At 38.2% G+C, this 17,019-nt stretch overlaps 1 long non-coding RNA gene across 3 annotated transcripts in view; it reads right to left on the bottom strand.

Moving 5' to 3' along the window:
- The window catches only part of LOC110143777 (uncharacterized), a 527,857-nt gene that overhangs the window by 53,521 nt on the left and 457,317 nt on the right, over positions 1 to 17,019 (bottom strand). The window lies entirely within an intron of this gene.

Below are 17,019 nucleotides of genomic sequence, written 5' to 3'. Positions count from 1 at the left end.
TAGAACACTAGAACTTCTAAAGCAATGCTTAAGCTTGAATGTGTGTATACAGCATGTGTAGATCTGGTTAAAATGCATATTCTGATTCAGGAGGCCTAGAGCAGGGCCTGAAATTGTCAATTTCTGGCAAGCTCCCAGGGGATGCTGAAGGCCTGAGGACCACCTTTTGATTTGCACGCCTCTAAACCAAGGATTGGCCAACTATTTACTGCCTCTTGGTGAACCTCCTGTGTTTGTAATCAAGTGTTGTTAGAATACAACTACACGCATTTATTCATGTAATATCTAGGGCTGCTTTCCAACTACATGGCAGAATTTCCTCTCTGGCCCCTAGAGTTTCCTGACCCTCTCTAAACCATTCTCTCTCTTGTTTCAGACATGTAAATGAAGTTAATCATTGACAGAAGCATGTGGAGGGAATAGAGGGCAGAATAAGAGGGAGGAATGGCTATTTGCATCAGCTCCCTATTGCTGCTGTTACAAGTGGCCACAAAACCAGTGGCTTAAAACAACACGTATTAATTGTCTTACCGTTCTGTGGTTGGAAGTCTGACAAGGGACATTAGCAGGGCTGCACTCCTTCTGGAGGTTCTAGGGGAGAATCTCTTTCCTTACCGTTTCAAATTCCTGGAGGCTGCCTGCATCCTTTGGCTCAAGGCCCTTTCCGCCATCTCCAAAGTCGGCAATATTGGTGTCTCTCTGTCTTGTCTCTGTCATCACCTATCTCTGATCACAGCTGGGGGAAATTCTCTGCTTTTAAGGATGAATGTAATTAAATTAGGCCCACCAAGATCTAGATAATCCAGCCAAATCCTCCCATCTAGAAGTCTTAACTTAGTCACATTTCCCATGTGAAATAACATACTCAGAGGTTCCGAGTTTTAAGGTGTAAGCATCTTTGGAGATTCTGCCAACTGTACTACCTTAAAACACATTCTTCAAAGTGACAATTTTCCAATCATCTTACTGCCGTAATGTTATCATAGATCATAGTAGTCTTTACATATGATGAAAAGATGTTAGACAGGCCATATGACTGAAAGATGATAGAGAAGGTAGTCCAAGGGTTTATTTTTATGTGCTTCTTTTACCACCAAACAAGGATGTAGACTCACTACCCAAGGACACCTTGTATATCTCTGCAGACAGTTCACTGCCCAGCTGCAAAGGATGCCCTGAAGTAGGTCAGTCCACAAATTACACAGGCTTACTTGGCAGCCTTACCCCTCATACCCCAGCCACCTGCCCCTGAGATGAGAATGTGTCTCTCTCGCTGTTGTCCATGATTAAATTAAATCTTTGTGATTATTTTCGTTAGCTTTCACTGTTCATAAAATAATATGCCCACATTAATGTCTTTTGATAAAATTAATCACTGATGAATTAAAATCAACTTGCAAACAAAATAAAGTAGAAAAGTAATACCTTAATAGCTATGGAGTGAAACTTAAAAATAAACTCTAGTCACTCAACCTTGACACAGTAAGATTAAGCAATCCAGAACCCAAGACTTCAAGAAGGAGGGGAAGTGCTGACTTGTGGCACTGGGGAAGAAAGCCAGGAATGGAATAAAGGGAAGTGACGGGAACTCTCACTGGGATACTTCTCAGTTGCATCTGAAGCCCAGTGAGGAAGGTTTCAGATATGAATCACTGACAGCTGCCTGCTAGGCTGTTACGCTTCATCCTTTACATTCTGTGTATGTCATGGTACTCCATAAAAAAGCTTATTGCCTAAGCTGTTCTCACTCTCCTAAGTTCATTCTCTTCAACAATGCCAGAAATATAATAACAGGTAAGCGACCAAGAAAATAAGTGACCAACTATTGTATAAGATTGCATTTTGCTAAAGGTCAAGACAAATTATCATGAAATCCTTAAAGATGCTGTTATGTGGTTGCTGGGGGACAAAAGGTTTCTTTTCGGGAGAGGTTCTTAGAAGCAGAGGCTGCTGTGTTTCAATCCTCAGCTAACTTTTAGTTAATGACTCTTGCCTTTTCTCCCACCGGCTCTGCTCATTAAAAGGAGAGTGCAGTCTGGAGTGTGTGCTGTCAGAATGAACAGCAGGGTCAGTCACTAATCCCAAATTGTGTGCCCCCAGGACACCTGCTACACAATGAGGAAATGCTTACGTTTGATTAACCTTCCAGGTAGAGAAAGGGAAGCAGCCAGGGGTCTGCAGCTGTATGACATGGTATAATGGTAGTTTTAAAATATGGCATTCCTAGAGGATGCAAGAAAAGTCCCAGCGCAGGGTGCTGACTTAGTGTAATGAGTGAAGATTATGTCTCTACAATAGCAAGCAAGCCTTGGGGGGAAGAACATTGCCAACCTGGGCATTCATTTTCTTCAAAATATTTATGACAATATGCGATAATCCCTTATGTCTGTGTGATGCTTTATGGAGTACAGAATGCTTCAAGGGCACCACCCCATTTGATCTTCACCACTGTCCTTTGTGACAAAGGGTTAGAACTGAGAAGCACTTTTCAAATTTTTTTTTTAAAAAATCCTCCTCATTAGCTGTCAGTGCACTATTTCTTGCCCTGGCCTTTTCTTTCACAATTTCTTTAGGTACAATGAAGAGGGAAAAAATACCACTGGGTGAGTCAAGGGGCTATTGGGTGGATAGAGGAAAGATAAAACCATGTAGTTTGGAAGGATATCTCCTGAAAACATGAGTGAAAGAAGGCACAAGGTCTCTTCCATCTCTGTGGCTCCAAGTACAATAAGGAAAAAAAAAATCTATCAAGTTTATAAAAAATAGTTTAATTCTATTGCTAAATCTAGCATTATTTGCTAATTAAGTCAAAAGTCAAAATTTGATATTTTTGTGAATATGAGGCTCAGACCAATGACATCCCTAGAGACCTAGCAATAGATGCAGCTCTCGGCATCCTGCAAGATGACAGTGGACTAATTAGAGGCAGTTCTTTAATCTCCCAAGAAAAGTATGCTTTTGTACTTATTTCCCCTCAGCCTTTGATTGCATATCCATGCATTGAATAAAATCCTATTTGCTTTCAAGATCAAGTTTAGATACCATATTCACCATGAGGTCGTCCTGACAGCATTTTTTTGTTCTGTCTGTCCTTGTGTCAGTTGACTACCGTGTTATGGCATACATGTGCTTGCCATGCTCTCTTTCCTAGTAGAGTCTGAGTTCAAAGGAGTCAGGGGTGGGGTCAAACACTTAGCATTTTGAAGGTACTGGCGTTTGCTGAATAAATGAATGAGTGGAAAAATAAAGCAAGAAGAGTTACCATAAAATAACCAAGCCCAGGGGCACCTGATTGGGTCAAATACATGTTAGGAAACCTAAGAAATATATATTTACACTGGGCAGTTTTTCAAGTACAATTATTCCTGACTCTTTATCCTAAGAGTCATCATCATTAGCTTGATGTGATCATTTTACCACACAACTGATGTGGATGACATATGTAGATAATGCATATGTTTATAACCGTTAACTCCAGCCAGTTGTGCCTGATTTATAAAATAGAACTTCTTCATTCTGATCAAAACCTGATGAGAGGAATTGCCCCCAGCTTAAAAGTCTGCAGTTTCTTCTCCTGCCTCACATTCCACAGATTAAGGCATATATCCCAGAAATTCCTTTCCACTTTAAAGGTAAAAGCACCTGAGTCTTCTAAAACTGGGCTCCTTAAGCTAATGAGGCTCTGAATTCTCACCCACTTACCAAGAGCATCCTAAACCTGCGACAGCAGATGGAAACTCACACTTCTATTCCTTGGCCACTCAGTTCAGGCACACATTCTTAAACCCACCCTTAGTTATAAATAGAAAAAAAAAAAAAAAAGCACCTTATTGATGCCAAATGGGATTTTCCAAACCTGACAAAAGTGCCTGTGATTACAAACCAAACCTTCACACAAAAACCCGGCACAAATCAACCTTCTCTCAGAAGTTTCTAATTCCTTTGTGTGAGAACATTTTTAATAAATATGCTCAAGTAGACTTTATTCTAGACAGAAAGCAACTGTGATAAGAAATAGTAGTGGGCACTTTTGCTTGAGTTGAGGTTGTAATTTCAAATGGAAATACAGCATGAATTCTCTGGAAGAGAGAACTTGCTGGAACGTTAACTTTTCCGTCATCAGAGGGCATTTCTGGATGTTTGTCTTTATCTCTAATTTTCTGCACAGCTATTTGTTAGCCTGATAACAGTGTGTTTTATGGCTGCTCTCCATTAGCCAGTGCTATAGTTTTATGAACCATGCAGAGAAAGTGGAGGAGTTGCTCACCCTCCTTGGGGGTTATTTTGTTGTTATTTTCAAAGGGATTCCAATCTTTGTTCAGGCAAAATGGGAAGGGGCTTGTTTTATTATTGGCTAACCCCAAAATATAGCAGTTGGCTGGACTCAAATCATGTCTTAAGTTTGCACAAGATGATTAAAAAAAAAAAGCAGTTCTAACTATTCAAATAACTATGAAATCATCATGACTTATTTCTCAAAAGAAAGGGGAAAATATAAGCACGTGGAAGAGCATTGTTCCTCTCCTTTAAAAAAAAACAGCCTTGAAATATGTTTTAAAATATTTTATGAGGTCACACTAAAAAAAGAGTAATTGGAAGAAAAATTCTGCTTGTCTAAGCGAAGAGCACATTTGTAGCGGTAGGGTAAATGTTTTATCGATTGAGAAGCTGGGAAACTCAAGTCATTACTCACCATGGGCTAAAGAATAATTGCTAATGCTCTGGCCGAAAGATTAAAAACAGTTTCTGGAAGTATTTCTTACAATGATCAATGGTGTATCATCCCAGGCCATTGGATCTTCAATAACATTTTTTCCCTTTTGGGATACAATCAATTTTTATAATATGATTCATTTGCCAGTGGGCATGCTTTCTTCATACGATGAAAAGGCACTTATGCATCTTATATTGTTGAAAAGTAATCTTATGCAGCCCAAGATCAGGCTGTGGTATAGAAGACTCACTGGCATCCATCTCTATTTTAAATGGGTTTGGGAAGTCATCTAGGGTGGGGAAGTGGGGGATGGGAGAGAAGTTGCTAGACTCTTTATGATTGCTTTGTTAACCCTTTGAGATTGCATTTAGCACTCACTAACAGCAGTCAAGCTCATCCAGGCACAGGGTGGTGACTGAGGGGGCTATTTTAGATTGCAGCATATGCCACAGTGAGTTTGACTCATTTGCAACGCTGATTACCCTGGTGGAGCTCTCAGGTCAGGGGTTGCCTTACAGCTGGCTGCTGGCTGCACACATCTGACAAGGTCTTCAGCATCCTGTGGCAGAGCTCAACTCTGGTCCACGGCTGCTGAACCCATCAGTTTATCTGAGCTTTAATAAATAACAGCTTCAGTCGTGAGAGGATGTGCTTACTCCAGAATTTCTCCTGGGAGAGAAAGTGCTGAAAGCTTAGGCACAGGGCCTTTCAGATTCCACTTGCCGTTAGACTTGTGTTGAGGGAAATTCATGGCCTCATCACCAGCATCTGCCAATTGTAGAGGCCAAGAAAAAGAGTAATAGAGCCAAGCTCAGGAAATGGTCTTCTGTTCTTTTGAAGGGTGACATGAACCCAGCCTGGACTTTTGTTTGAATCTGAGTACAATGGCTTTTATGAGATTACAGAAAGATTCATCCACCTTCTGCCCATTCCAGATTCTTCTCATTCAGTACCCTGGCTCTGCATCCAAGAAAATGAACATTCAAAATTAAAACAAAACAAAATTTTAAAAATATGTTTTCGATTGTCTACATTTCAAATATTTCCTTTGTTTGATGAGATCATACCCAAACTGATTTCCTGACAAAAAAAAAAAAAAATTGTTTTTATTTGAGTACTTAGCAGTGTATAAATACTTTTTCATTTTTGCACATTTCTAGTCTGTTTAGTGAACCAAATCATTAAATTTCATATCTCTTCTTTTTAATTATTTTCAAAGGAAAAATATTTAATCTTAAGAAAAGTAATAATTAAAAGGAAAAAAAAAACCCTATCTAGAATGATTTAGAGATTTTACTAAATAAAAAAGCCCTTGTACTCCTTAATATTGTCTCTTCAAAATTAGTTTTTCTGAAAGGAAATTTTAAATCCTCCTTCTCATCATCATGAAAGTTAAATTTACTGAGTGCTTACTTTGGACCAGGCACCAACTAGAAGTTTAGATAGATAGATAGAGATATAGATTACTCTATGAGGTAGGAGAGTGTTGTTATCTGCACTTTTTATAGAAGAAGAAATTGAGACCTAAATACATTAAGTAACTAACCACTAACTGGCCATAAAGCTAGGTCAAGGTAGGACTGAAAACAGAGTCAGGTTAGTCTACTCTGAAGGTAGGGCTTTTAGCTGCCTTACTGTTTTTCATGGTTATAACTTTTATTGGCTCCCAACTTGCTAAGTGTTTGGGTGTGATTGTGTAGGTTGACTTACCCATCTAAATCTAGAATCCCAGTGAACCATGCTTCCAATATTATGTTTGGTAACCAATGCTTTGTGAATCTTGCCTTTCAATGAAAATACTCTCCTTGCTATTTGATCTACTTGTGCCTATTATCTTTCTTCCTTTCCAGCTTTACTTCTGCTATTACAAATATCACATCCCAGGTTGACCCTGCTAGAAGTTCTTTCTCACTACTCTGAACTCCTGCTTCATTTGTTTTGTACTGTGCTCAGAGTATGTTATGTTTGCTTATATTATAGTCACTTAAATGTGTCATATATTTTATTGTATCCTTGCTTTACTGTTGGTGCCCAGCACCGTGCAAGACTCAAACTCTGAATTAAAGTTTGCTAAATAAATGAACAAAAAGCATATAGCAGTAACAGTCTGCCAAGAATAACCACTGCTCTATTGAGAAAGTCCATTTAAACCATTTCTAGATGAGCAAACCATTCCCTTAATGTAACTTCAGGTTTTTAATTTAATTAAGTTTTCATCAGATCTTGGTCTTTGGATAGTATGTTAGCTTGCTAAGGCTGCCATAACAAAATACACAGACTGAGAAGGCTAAATAATAAAAGCTGTTTTCTTTTCATTCTAGAGGCTTTAAGTCCAAGATCAAGGGTTGGCAAGTTTGGTTTCTTCTGAGGCCTCTGTTCTTTGCTTATAGATGGTTGCCTTTTCTCCGTGTCCTCACATATTCTTTTTTCTGCACATCCCTGGTGTCTTTATGTGTGTCCAAATATCCTCCTCTTACAAAGTCACAAGTCAGATTTGATTAGGGTTCACCATAACAGTCAGATTTGATTGGGGTACACCATAACAGTCAGATTTGATTAGGGTTCACCATAATAGCCTCATTTTCATTTAATCACCTTTCCAAAGGCTCTGTCTCTAAACACAATCCCATTCTCAGGTACTTAGGGTGAGGGCTTCAACATAGGAATTTTGGGGAGACTCAATTAAGCCCGTAACAGATAGCTTTGGGGGAAAGATAGAAGGTACAATATTAGGATGAAAGCATTAATAAGTCTTAAAAATGGTTACTTCTCAAATTGGCTGACATCCTAAACATTCAAATACTCTAGAATCCCTGATCCTACACCGCAGCCTTAGCTTTAAAGAGTGGGCCATTTTGTTTAATGGTGAATCTGTCAGCAAATTTTTAAACGCCTGAATTACATAATTTAAAGTGAACAAAGAGAAAACCCAAAGCGATTTCAATTATAGGGCAATTCATCAACTATAAGGAAGAGTCTCAGAACACAGATTAAGTTATGGTGAGTCGGGCAGGGTATGCAAAATTCCTCCTCCAGTATAAACTCAGGAGAGTCTCTGTAGGATGATATAACAAAGCATGGCTATTTCCATAATTGCATTTGCTCCAGCTCTTGGGCCAGCACATTTCTGATGCTCCAACGAAGTAGAAAAGAGCTCATAGATTTTCAAGGCTGCAACCCAAGCCAGAGGTAGGCTGTTAACAGTTCAAGACAGGGGAAAATTGTAATATATGGCCTCCAAATTTATACTCTTCCTGACCCAGGTAATGAAACATGAACCACACATCCAGCTTTTGATAAAGCAGCGCTCACTTGGGCAATGAGAGACTGTGAGTGGGTATTTATTTCTCTGCCTGCCATCCTAAGTTGTCCTTGACTGGCAAGGTTTTCACATTAACCCTTTTCTCAGAGGAGTCCGAGGAAATAGGCTCCTAGTGATGAAGTCTTATTACTTTCCCCACACATTCTTCAGGTTTCCATTTGTGTGTAATTATCTTCGAGCTGTATTCCTGTGTGCTGCTGCTGCTGTTACAGAGATACCAGCTTGTTGAGTGACTACAAATAGCCTGATGAAGCGAGGAAGACAGTCTCTGCACTGTATTCAGTCAGCCTCCGGTAAACAAGGAGCAGGCTGTCAAAATTTCACATCTCATCGATGCACCTGACCCTTTGAGCGACCCTAGATTGAGCCACAGTCCCTTTTGTGTGTTATATGATAGCATGGGAAATTCACTGACCCGATTTTTGGGAATTATGAAAATGAGGACTGCAAAGTGATATATGATGGAAAGCTTTAGAAATACTGAATACCCATGACCGTCATTAATGGGCTTATGGCAATAAAATATTACTTACTAGACCAGGAGAAGAAGAGAAGAAGGTCATGGTAGGTGCAGGAGTTGGGAAGAGGAGAAAGAGCAAAGGAGAGCCTGAAGAGATCAGCATCGCTGTTCCAGAGCTTAGACATCTGTCCATCTTGATACAAATGTGACCCAGCGTAAACATACTCCTGGAGTGAGAACTTTAAAGTGAAACATGAGACTTAGCTCCAAGGAAGGATGATGGTTGCGTGTGTGTGTGTGTGTGTGTGTGTGTGTATTATACATAGGATAGGCGACAATATTATATTTGAGAAGAGGAGAAATCAGTCTTTGAAGAAGGAAAACTGAAAGGCTGAAAGGAGGGCTCCATGCCGGGTGCCTTATGGAGAAGTGATGAGTGAGACCTCTTCATGGAAGGGGGCACTGTTGCAGAAACAAAAAGGATGGAAACCAGTGACAGTCAAAGGGGCAGTTTAATCCTCTGGGAGGAGAAAGGACTCACTTTGAAGTGAGTCCACTGGCTCAGCTTTTGTGTAGGCTGCTTGCCCAGGTTGCATCTTTAAGAAATAGCATGTGGGAACCCACAGCTCTACCTGGAGTGGCACAAAGGCTAAGGCAGCTAAGCTAGGATTGCTACCAGGTGTCACACCAGCAACCGGAGAGAACAAAAGATCATGAATAGTGGGGGTAGATTCCAGACACTGTCTGTCCCCAGACACAAAAGCTAAATGGAGGCCTGGAGGAAAGTGAAACTGAGCGAAAAATGAGTGCAAAGTCTTTAATAGGTAGAATGAGCTTCCCTTACCATTTGGGACAAAGATTGCACTGTATTAAATCTAGAAGAGGCAAACAAATCTATAGTAGAAGAAAGCAGACCAGTGGCTGCTTGGGAATTGGGGGATAAGGTTGGACAAGAAGGAATGAGAAAGGGTAGAGGTTACAAAGGGTCGTGAGGAAACTTTTGTGAGTGATGGCTGTGTTCTGGTTTTGATTGTGCTGATAGTTTTGCGGGTATAAACATGTCCAAACTTATCAAATTGTACCTTTTATTGTGTGTTTAATCATAATTCAATAGAGATGTTGTACAACCCTAAAATGATTGACTTTTAAGAAGTGATCTTCATTTCAGCACCTTGAAAATCCAGAGGTGTCTTCTGCCTGACTTCACATTTGCACAAAACTGCACCTTTATAATCTTGTCTGTGTACTCACCAACCTCAGTTTCTCTGTTAAGAAAATACTATCAAGTACAACAGCTACTTCTTTTCAAAATTCTTATTCTTCAGTGGCTGAGTCACATCTGACTCTGCAACTCCATGGACTCTAGCACACCAGGTTCCTCTGTCCTTCACTATCTCCCAGGGTTTACTCAAATTCATGTCCATTCAGTCGGTGATGCTATTTAACCATCTCATGCTCTGCCACCCTCTTCTCCTTTCCCTTTAATCTTTCCCAGCATCAGGGTCTTTTCCAGTGAGTTGGCTCTTCACATCAAGTGGCCAAAATATTGGAGCTTCAGCATCAGTCCTCCCAATGAATAGTCAGGACTGATTTCCTTTCGGATTGACTGGTTTGATCTCCTTCCAGTCCAGTGGACTCTCAAGAGTCTTCTCCAACACCACAGTTTGAAAGCATCAATTCTTCAGCATTCAGCCTCCTTTATGGTCCAGCTCTCACATCCATACATGACTACTGGAAAGGCCATAGCTTTGACTGTACAGACCTTTAACAGCAAAGTGATGTCTCTGCTTTTTAATATGCTGTCTAGGTTTGTCATAGCTTTCTTTCTAAGGAGCAAGTGTCCTTTAATTTCAAGGCTGCAGTCACTGTCCACAGTGATTTTGGAGCCCAAGAAATTAAAGTCTATCACTGCTTCCACTTTTTTCCCCTTCTGTTTGCCATTGAACAATGGGACTGGATGCCATGATCTTAGTTTTCTGAATGTTGAGTTTCAAGCCAGCCTTTTCACTTTCCTCTTTCACCCTCATCAAGAGATTCTTCTTCACTTTCTGCCATTAGAATAGTATCATCTGCATATCTGAGGTTGCTGATATATCTCCTGGCAATCTTGATTCCAGGTTGGAATTCATCCAGCCTTGCATTCTTTTCAAAATAATGACCTGTTAAAAGAGATTGTCTCTCCTCTGGTCCAGGTTTGCAGGCAGTTCATTTACCCTTCCAACTTTGATCTTCCTCTTCATACTACCCCTTGAGGCAAGACCACAGGCTCTTAGTCTGGTACATTCCAACCCAGACACAAGATAAGGAAGCCTGTCAGAGGGTAAACAAATGAGTGTTTGTCCAACTAAGTTTATTAGCAGCATAAAGAGTAACCAAGACTTCTTTCTATACATGGTAAAGCTTAAAAGCGAGAAGAAAAAAAAAACCTCTCAGAAATCCCAGCCTAAATCTGTCTGGAAGTCCAATTCTCACCTTTTCAGACCACTTTAATGTGGTTTGTTGATTGATTTGCCATAGTCAACCTAAAGAGCTAGGTTTTTTTTCTAATCTTCCCACATTCATTTCTTTAATTCACCCACTCCTCCGCCAACTCTCTGAAGAGTCACCAGACTCTATGCCAGAAAGCCTACCTGGCTTGGGCTTGAAGTGTAAATATAGCTAAAATTCTCATATGACCTTAACACTTTCCAAATTATCAAATCAAGCAGTTGAAACTTTTAATGACTGACTAAGCTTCTGTAAGCCATAACACAGAAGATACCTTATGAAGTTTATAATTAATTAATTATTAATTAATGGATCATTTGACTTCAGCAGAGCTGAACACCATTCAGTGGTTTTAATTATTTCCTAATTAGAGAAATTACATTTATTGCTTGTAGAATTTGCTAAGCAAATAGTGCCAAATAGCATTTTTATTAATGAATATATACAAATAAATATTATAGTTATGACAGTTTACAAAATCATAACTGAATTTTATACTATTTATCATGAGAGTCATATTACAAGATTGTCAACAAACTGTTATATCTTACTTTTGGGGAGTCCCTTAAGTGTTTTGAGATGTCCAGGATTACTGGCTGACAGTATGCCTTTCTGATCCTGTTAAATTCTTTTCTCCTCCAGGTTGGAGAGAGAAAACTGAAGACAAGGTGTATCAAACCCATCAATGGCTTCCTCCTGACCTCTCATCTGCTCCTGACATCTGCCTTGTCTGTTTCTTCTTTCCTTCCTCTTGTCATGTAATACCACGGCAACTGCTCAGCCTTTTAGGACAGATAATATGTGTTTATCACAAGGCCAAGGCAGGGCTGTCCCAGGACAGAGGTGAAATGTACAACTCCATCCTTTTTCTTAGTATCATGGTCTCATCTGAAAACCAGAGAATGAATTTAACCTCAGAACCAAATGGGAATTAGGGGTTAAAGGGTTGGTGAATCAGAGGGCAGAAATCTGCTAGAACAGCACATGTAGATAAGAGGTGGGGCTCTGAAGTTTGAGTCACATCTGAGAAGAGAATGTGATGTCAATCCCTAGGAAAGAAAAACTGAAGAACTACAGCATTATCAACCAACCAGATATAATTGGCATTTATACTATAATTTGAAATTTTGATTATGAATTGACATATAAAATTATACCAAACAGTAGCAGAATATACTTTTTAAGTGCACATGGAATATTCACCATCATAGACTTTTTGTTTCGTAGTGTAGGCCACAAAACAAACATTTATATTTATATTTATATAAACATTTATACTAATACACTTCAAAGAACTGACATCAGAGAGTATGTTTTCTGATCATAATGGAATTAAACTAGAAATCAATAACAAAGATAACTAAGTCTTCAAACTAGTGATTAAACAATATACTCCTAAATAGTCCATGGGTCAGAGAAGAAGTATCAAGGGAAGCTGAAAAATATTTTTAATTATATAGAAATAAAAAAATAGTGTATCAAAATTTGTAGAATACAGCTGAATCAGTGCTTGGAAGATGTTTTTTTAATACCATTAATTCCTTATATAACAAAAAAGCCCCAATCTCAAATCAACAATCTAAACATCTACATTAGGAAACTAGACACAATAAAAACAAATTAAACCCAAAGTAAGTACCAGAAAAGAAACAATAAAGTTAGCAACAGAAATCAGTAACATTTAAAACAATAGTAAAATATTAGAGAAAATCAAAGAAACTACAATCTTGTCTTTAAAAAAAAATACAATGATAAACTTCTAGCAACACAATCAAAGAAAAAAGAAAGAAGGCACAAATTACCAGTAACAGAAATGATACAGAAGATATTTCTATAGATCATGATGTCTTTTAAAGGGTAATAATTGAGGACTACAAACAACTCTACAGACATAATTCAACAACTTAAATGAAATGGACCAATTCCTCAAAAACCATAAACAAGTAAATCTCTCTGAGGATGAAGTAGACAAGGGTCCTTAACTCTTAAAGAATCTGAATTTTTAATTAAAATATATCAAAAAGAAATCTAGAAGCCTAGATTATTTCTCTAGTGAATCCTACTTAAACATTTAAAATTCTAAGCAGTATCATTTCTGGAAAACAGAAGAATCAGAAACACCTTGCAAACAGTCTTTCCTAGGCCAGCATTATCTTGACACCAAAATCAGACAAAATTGTTCATGAAAAGAACTATGTAGACCAATGTCCCTCATGATCATAGATTCAAAAGTCCTCAAAAAAAATTACTAAATTGAATTCAGGAATACATGTTAAAATGAGGATAATCTATTTTTTAAAGTAGGATTTATTCCAGGAATGCAAGACTGGTTCAATATTTAAAAATCACTTAAGGTAATCCACTACAATCACATTCTAAAGGAGAAAATTCACATGATCTTATTAATAGACATAACAAGCATTTGACCTAATTCAATGTTCATTCAGTATAAAAGCTCTCAGCAACTAGGAATAATAGAAAGGAACTTTTGTACCCTGATAAAAGGCATCTACAAAAATTTACAGCCGAGATCACGCCTAATGGTGAGAGGCTGCCTTCTCCCAAGATCAGGAATAAAGTAAGGGTATTCACTCTCACTACCCCTCTTTAACATCACACTGAAAGGCCTTTCTGTTGTAATGAGACAATGAAAATAAATAAAAGGTACACATATCAGAAGGGAAAAATTAAATCCCCCCTATTCAAAGATAACATGATTGTTTTCCATATAAAAAAACAAGCTCTCCAAAACTGAGATGTGGAGAGGTCATCGGGCATACAGTAAATAAGACACAGAATTTCTGTGTACTAGCAATGCACAATTGGAAGCTGAATCCAGACATTCATAGTATCTCTGAAAAGTGAAATACATAGTTATAAAACAAGCAAAACGTGTTTAGGTTCTATATGCTGAAAAGCATAAGGTGCTAATGAAAGAATGCCAATAACTTAAATAAATGGAGTTATGGTATGTTCTTGGATTGGATAGCTCAACATGGTAAAGATCTCCGTTCTACCTAAGCAGATCTATAGTTAACGAGCATAATTTCCATCAAAATCCCAACAGAATTCTTGGTAGACATAGACAAACTGATTTTTAAATTTATATACAAAGACGAAGGAAGTAGAGTAGCGAAACATTTTGAAAAAGAAACGTTGGAGGAATCACACTATCCTATTTTACAAATTTCTGAGAAACTGCAGTAATCATTGTAATATTAGCCAAAAGAGAAACCCATAAGTCATTGGAACAGAGTACAGAATTCAAAAATATACCCATGCGAGTACAGGCCTTTGTTTTTCAACAGAGATGCAAAAGCAATTCAGTGTTAAACAAATGGTATTAGAACAGTTGAATATTCACATGCAAAAAGAAAAAGGAATCTTGATCTTTAAGTTTTTATAAAAAGTTAGCTCCAAAAAGTATTGTAGACCTAAATTTAGAGATTAAATTAAACCTCTTCTAGAAAAAAGCATCATCTGGAGGTAGGTAAAGAGTGCTTACATGCACCACCAAATGGCCAAAGCATATTCAAATTCAAGTCATTTATTTTAAGTTCTGTAACTTCCCCTTGTAATATTTTAGTGAGATAAGTTTTTTTCGGGGAAAGAAGCAATCTTTTGTTGGGGTGAAAAAAGCAGAGGGGGCTGCATTTACTTTAGTGGATTCTGAGCCCTCTTACCTTCACAAGCCCCTTCTTCCATAATAATATTAAATGTTAAATATTAAATATTAATTAAATATTAACTTAATTAAATATTAAATATAACTTTAAATATTTCAACTTTTTTCCTATTTTAAACAATGTAACAGATTTTCAAGGGCTCTAAAATTCTCACTTTTTGGAATTATCATTTGAAGATTAAACTTTTTCTTTGACTCTAGAAGTTTTTTTCTCCTTATTTTAAAAGAAATTAAAATATTTTTGCAACCCCCTAAATGTATCAGGCACCCTTGGCAATCTGCCTATTGTGCTTAATGGATCAACTGTCCCTGCAAAACAACCAAAACATTGGGAAAATTCTCGAAGTTTCTTAGAGGGAGGGCATGATAGCAGCATGACAAAAATGACACTTCTGACTCCAGTCAGCTTGAAGATGGCCTTCAGGAAAGGAGCGGACACCTACTTTCCACATCACTAAGCAAATGCATTTAAATCTACAGATCTTTAAAATTTTTTTGCAGTGAAGCAACTCAAAGCAAATCCCTTCATATACACCCAAATACCATGAATTGCCAAGTGATGGTGAGGAGAGCATAAATAATGAAGGGAGCAGATGCTAGGTTTTTGGGAAACTGTCCGTCCATTACACAGCTTCCTTTCTGTGTTGCCGCAGCTGCTGTACCAAGTTCCCAGAGCTGCAGCAGTTAGCCGGTAGCTGGGTGGGCGTATCATTACTTGCATCCCTTACAGGGCAGAATGAAACTGATGGTTTCCACTTGCACACATTTCTACTTTTTATCAAGAAGCCCTGTAGCTTCCCCCTCTGATTGGGAAATGTTAAGAAGAATCACCTTTGGTCATACCTCTCAAATGTTACATGAATTTATGTATTCTTCAGCTCTCTCTGGTCATTTCCTCTGTTACCCTCTGTGCACCTTTTTTCTTTGTGTTCTTTCTATCTTATGTACTCTTTTCCCTCTTCCCTTTATTAGCATCCTGGCCAGCCTTCAAGACCTTGGCTCTAAAGCCACCTATTCTACTACTTCTGAACATTGCCCTCAGAATTAACATCTCTTTTCCTTCCAAGGAAATTCTAGTTGTCTCTGCCTCTACTGTAAAACATGTATCATAGTTAATTGTGATGTATCTTTCCTCAAGTCCAAGAAGAGAGGATTTTCCCTGTTTTTCTATCATCTGTTCTGCCTTAGAAAGTATTCAAAAGCAGTTGTTGAATTTTTAGATTGAATCAAAGTTCTTTCCTTAGGTTCATCATTGCTGTAATCTTTTCCATTGACTCTCCCAGGTATCTTTATTTGAAAGATGTGAAATATGCAAGCATTAAACATCTGAAGAGCTAATACATGTTGCCAAGCACTTCAGACAATCCTCAATTTCTCTGAAATGTTGTACTTCAAAGGACCTGTTAAGGATTCAGGAAGCAGCCACTGAGTTAAGTCCCTATGTATTAGATCAAGTAGCTCGTCAGAAACTAGCAGTGACACCTAAAAGCAAGATCCTAAGTTACCTTTGATCACAAGTCCTCAGTAGCTGCCAGTGTGCTTAGGAAGAAATGCCTTATACTTTCCCAAGCCTAAATTCTCAACGGGAGTATTCATACAGCCCCTGCTTCCCACCACTTCATCACTCCAACTTCCTTCAGGATTTAATATTCAAAACTATAATAACTACTGTTTCTCAAATGTTTACTATGTTCATGTAGTATTTAGTTCTTACATTATGTCACTTTTCCTTTTAAAAACATCCCATAAGTTGGGTATTATCACCATTGCCACTTAATAATAGCAACCAGATAAATTCTGATAAGACCAAAACTACTCAAGATGACTAGATCTGTTCTGCACAATATTCTTGGTTGTCAGACCACATCACTTTTCTTTAGCATACAGAGGAAGCAGTAGAGATGGTATAGGTTAGGGACGGGGACTTGTCTCAAAGTGGTCTAACCTTGGGTTATGTCTCACAAGTTCTTTGTAGGTGTCCAAGAGATGTTGGAGCTACAGTTGCTCAATATTTATATAAACTCTTGAAAATCTCGAAAGTAAAAGGTGAAGGACACGTAGTGTTTTTAACTCTACAAAAGGAAGCCTGAAGTTGAGAGGCAAGACAAACTGAAATGAAAGATACATTCAGAAGTTCTCACCTTGTCAGCCTCATACTTTAGCACACTCAGAGAAGGCTCCAGATAGCCGAGCCTTTCTGCTGTATGTCTTCCTGCCCTTCCTTTCAGATAAGATACGGGTATGGGATATGGGAAGAGAAGGCAATAAAATACTTCTATAATGCTCTTTTGATGTTTAGGTTAGGACCTGCTTCTTTCCTGGATATTTATATCTGGGAGTGAATTAAGGGG

Source organism: Odocoileus virginianus, chromosome 18 (genome assembly GCF_023699985.2).
Source record: "Odocoileus virginianus isolate 20LAN1187 ecotype Illinois chromosome 18, Ovbor_1.2, whole genome shotgun sequence".
Lineage (NCBI taxonomy): Eukaryota > Metazoa > Chordata > Mammalia > Artiodactyla > Cervidae > Odocoileus > Odocoileus virginianus.
This window is presented reverse-complemented; position numbering and strand designations above follow the sequence as displayed.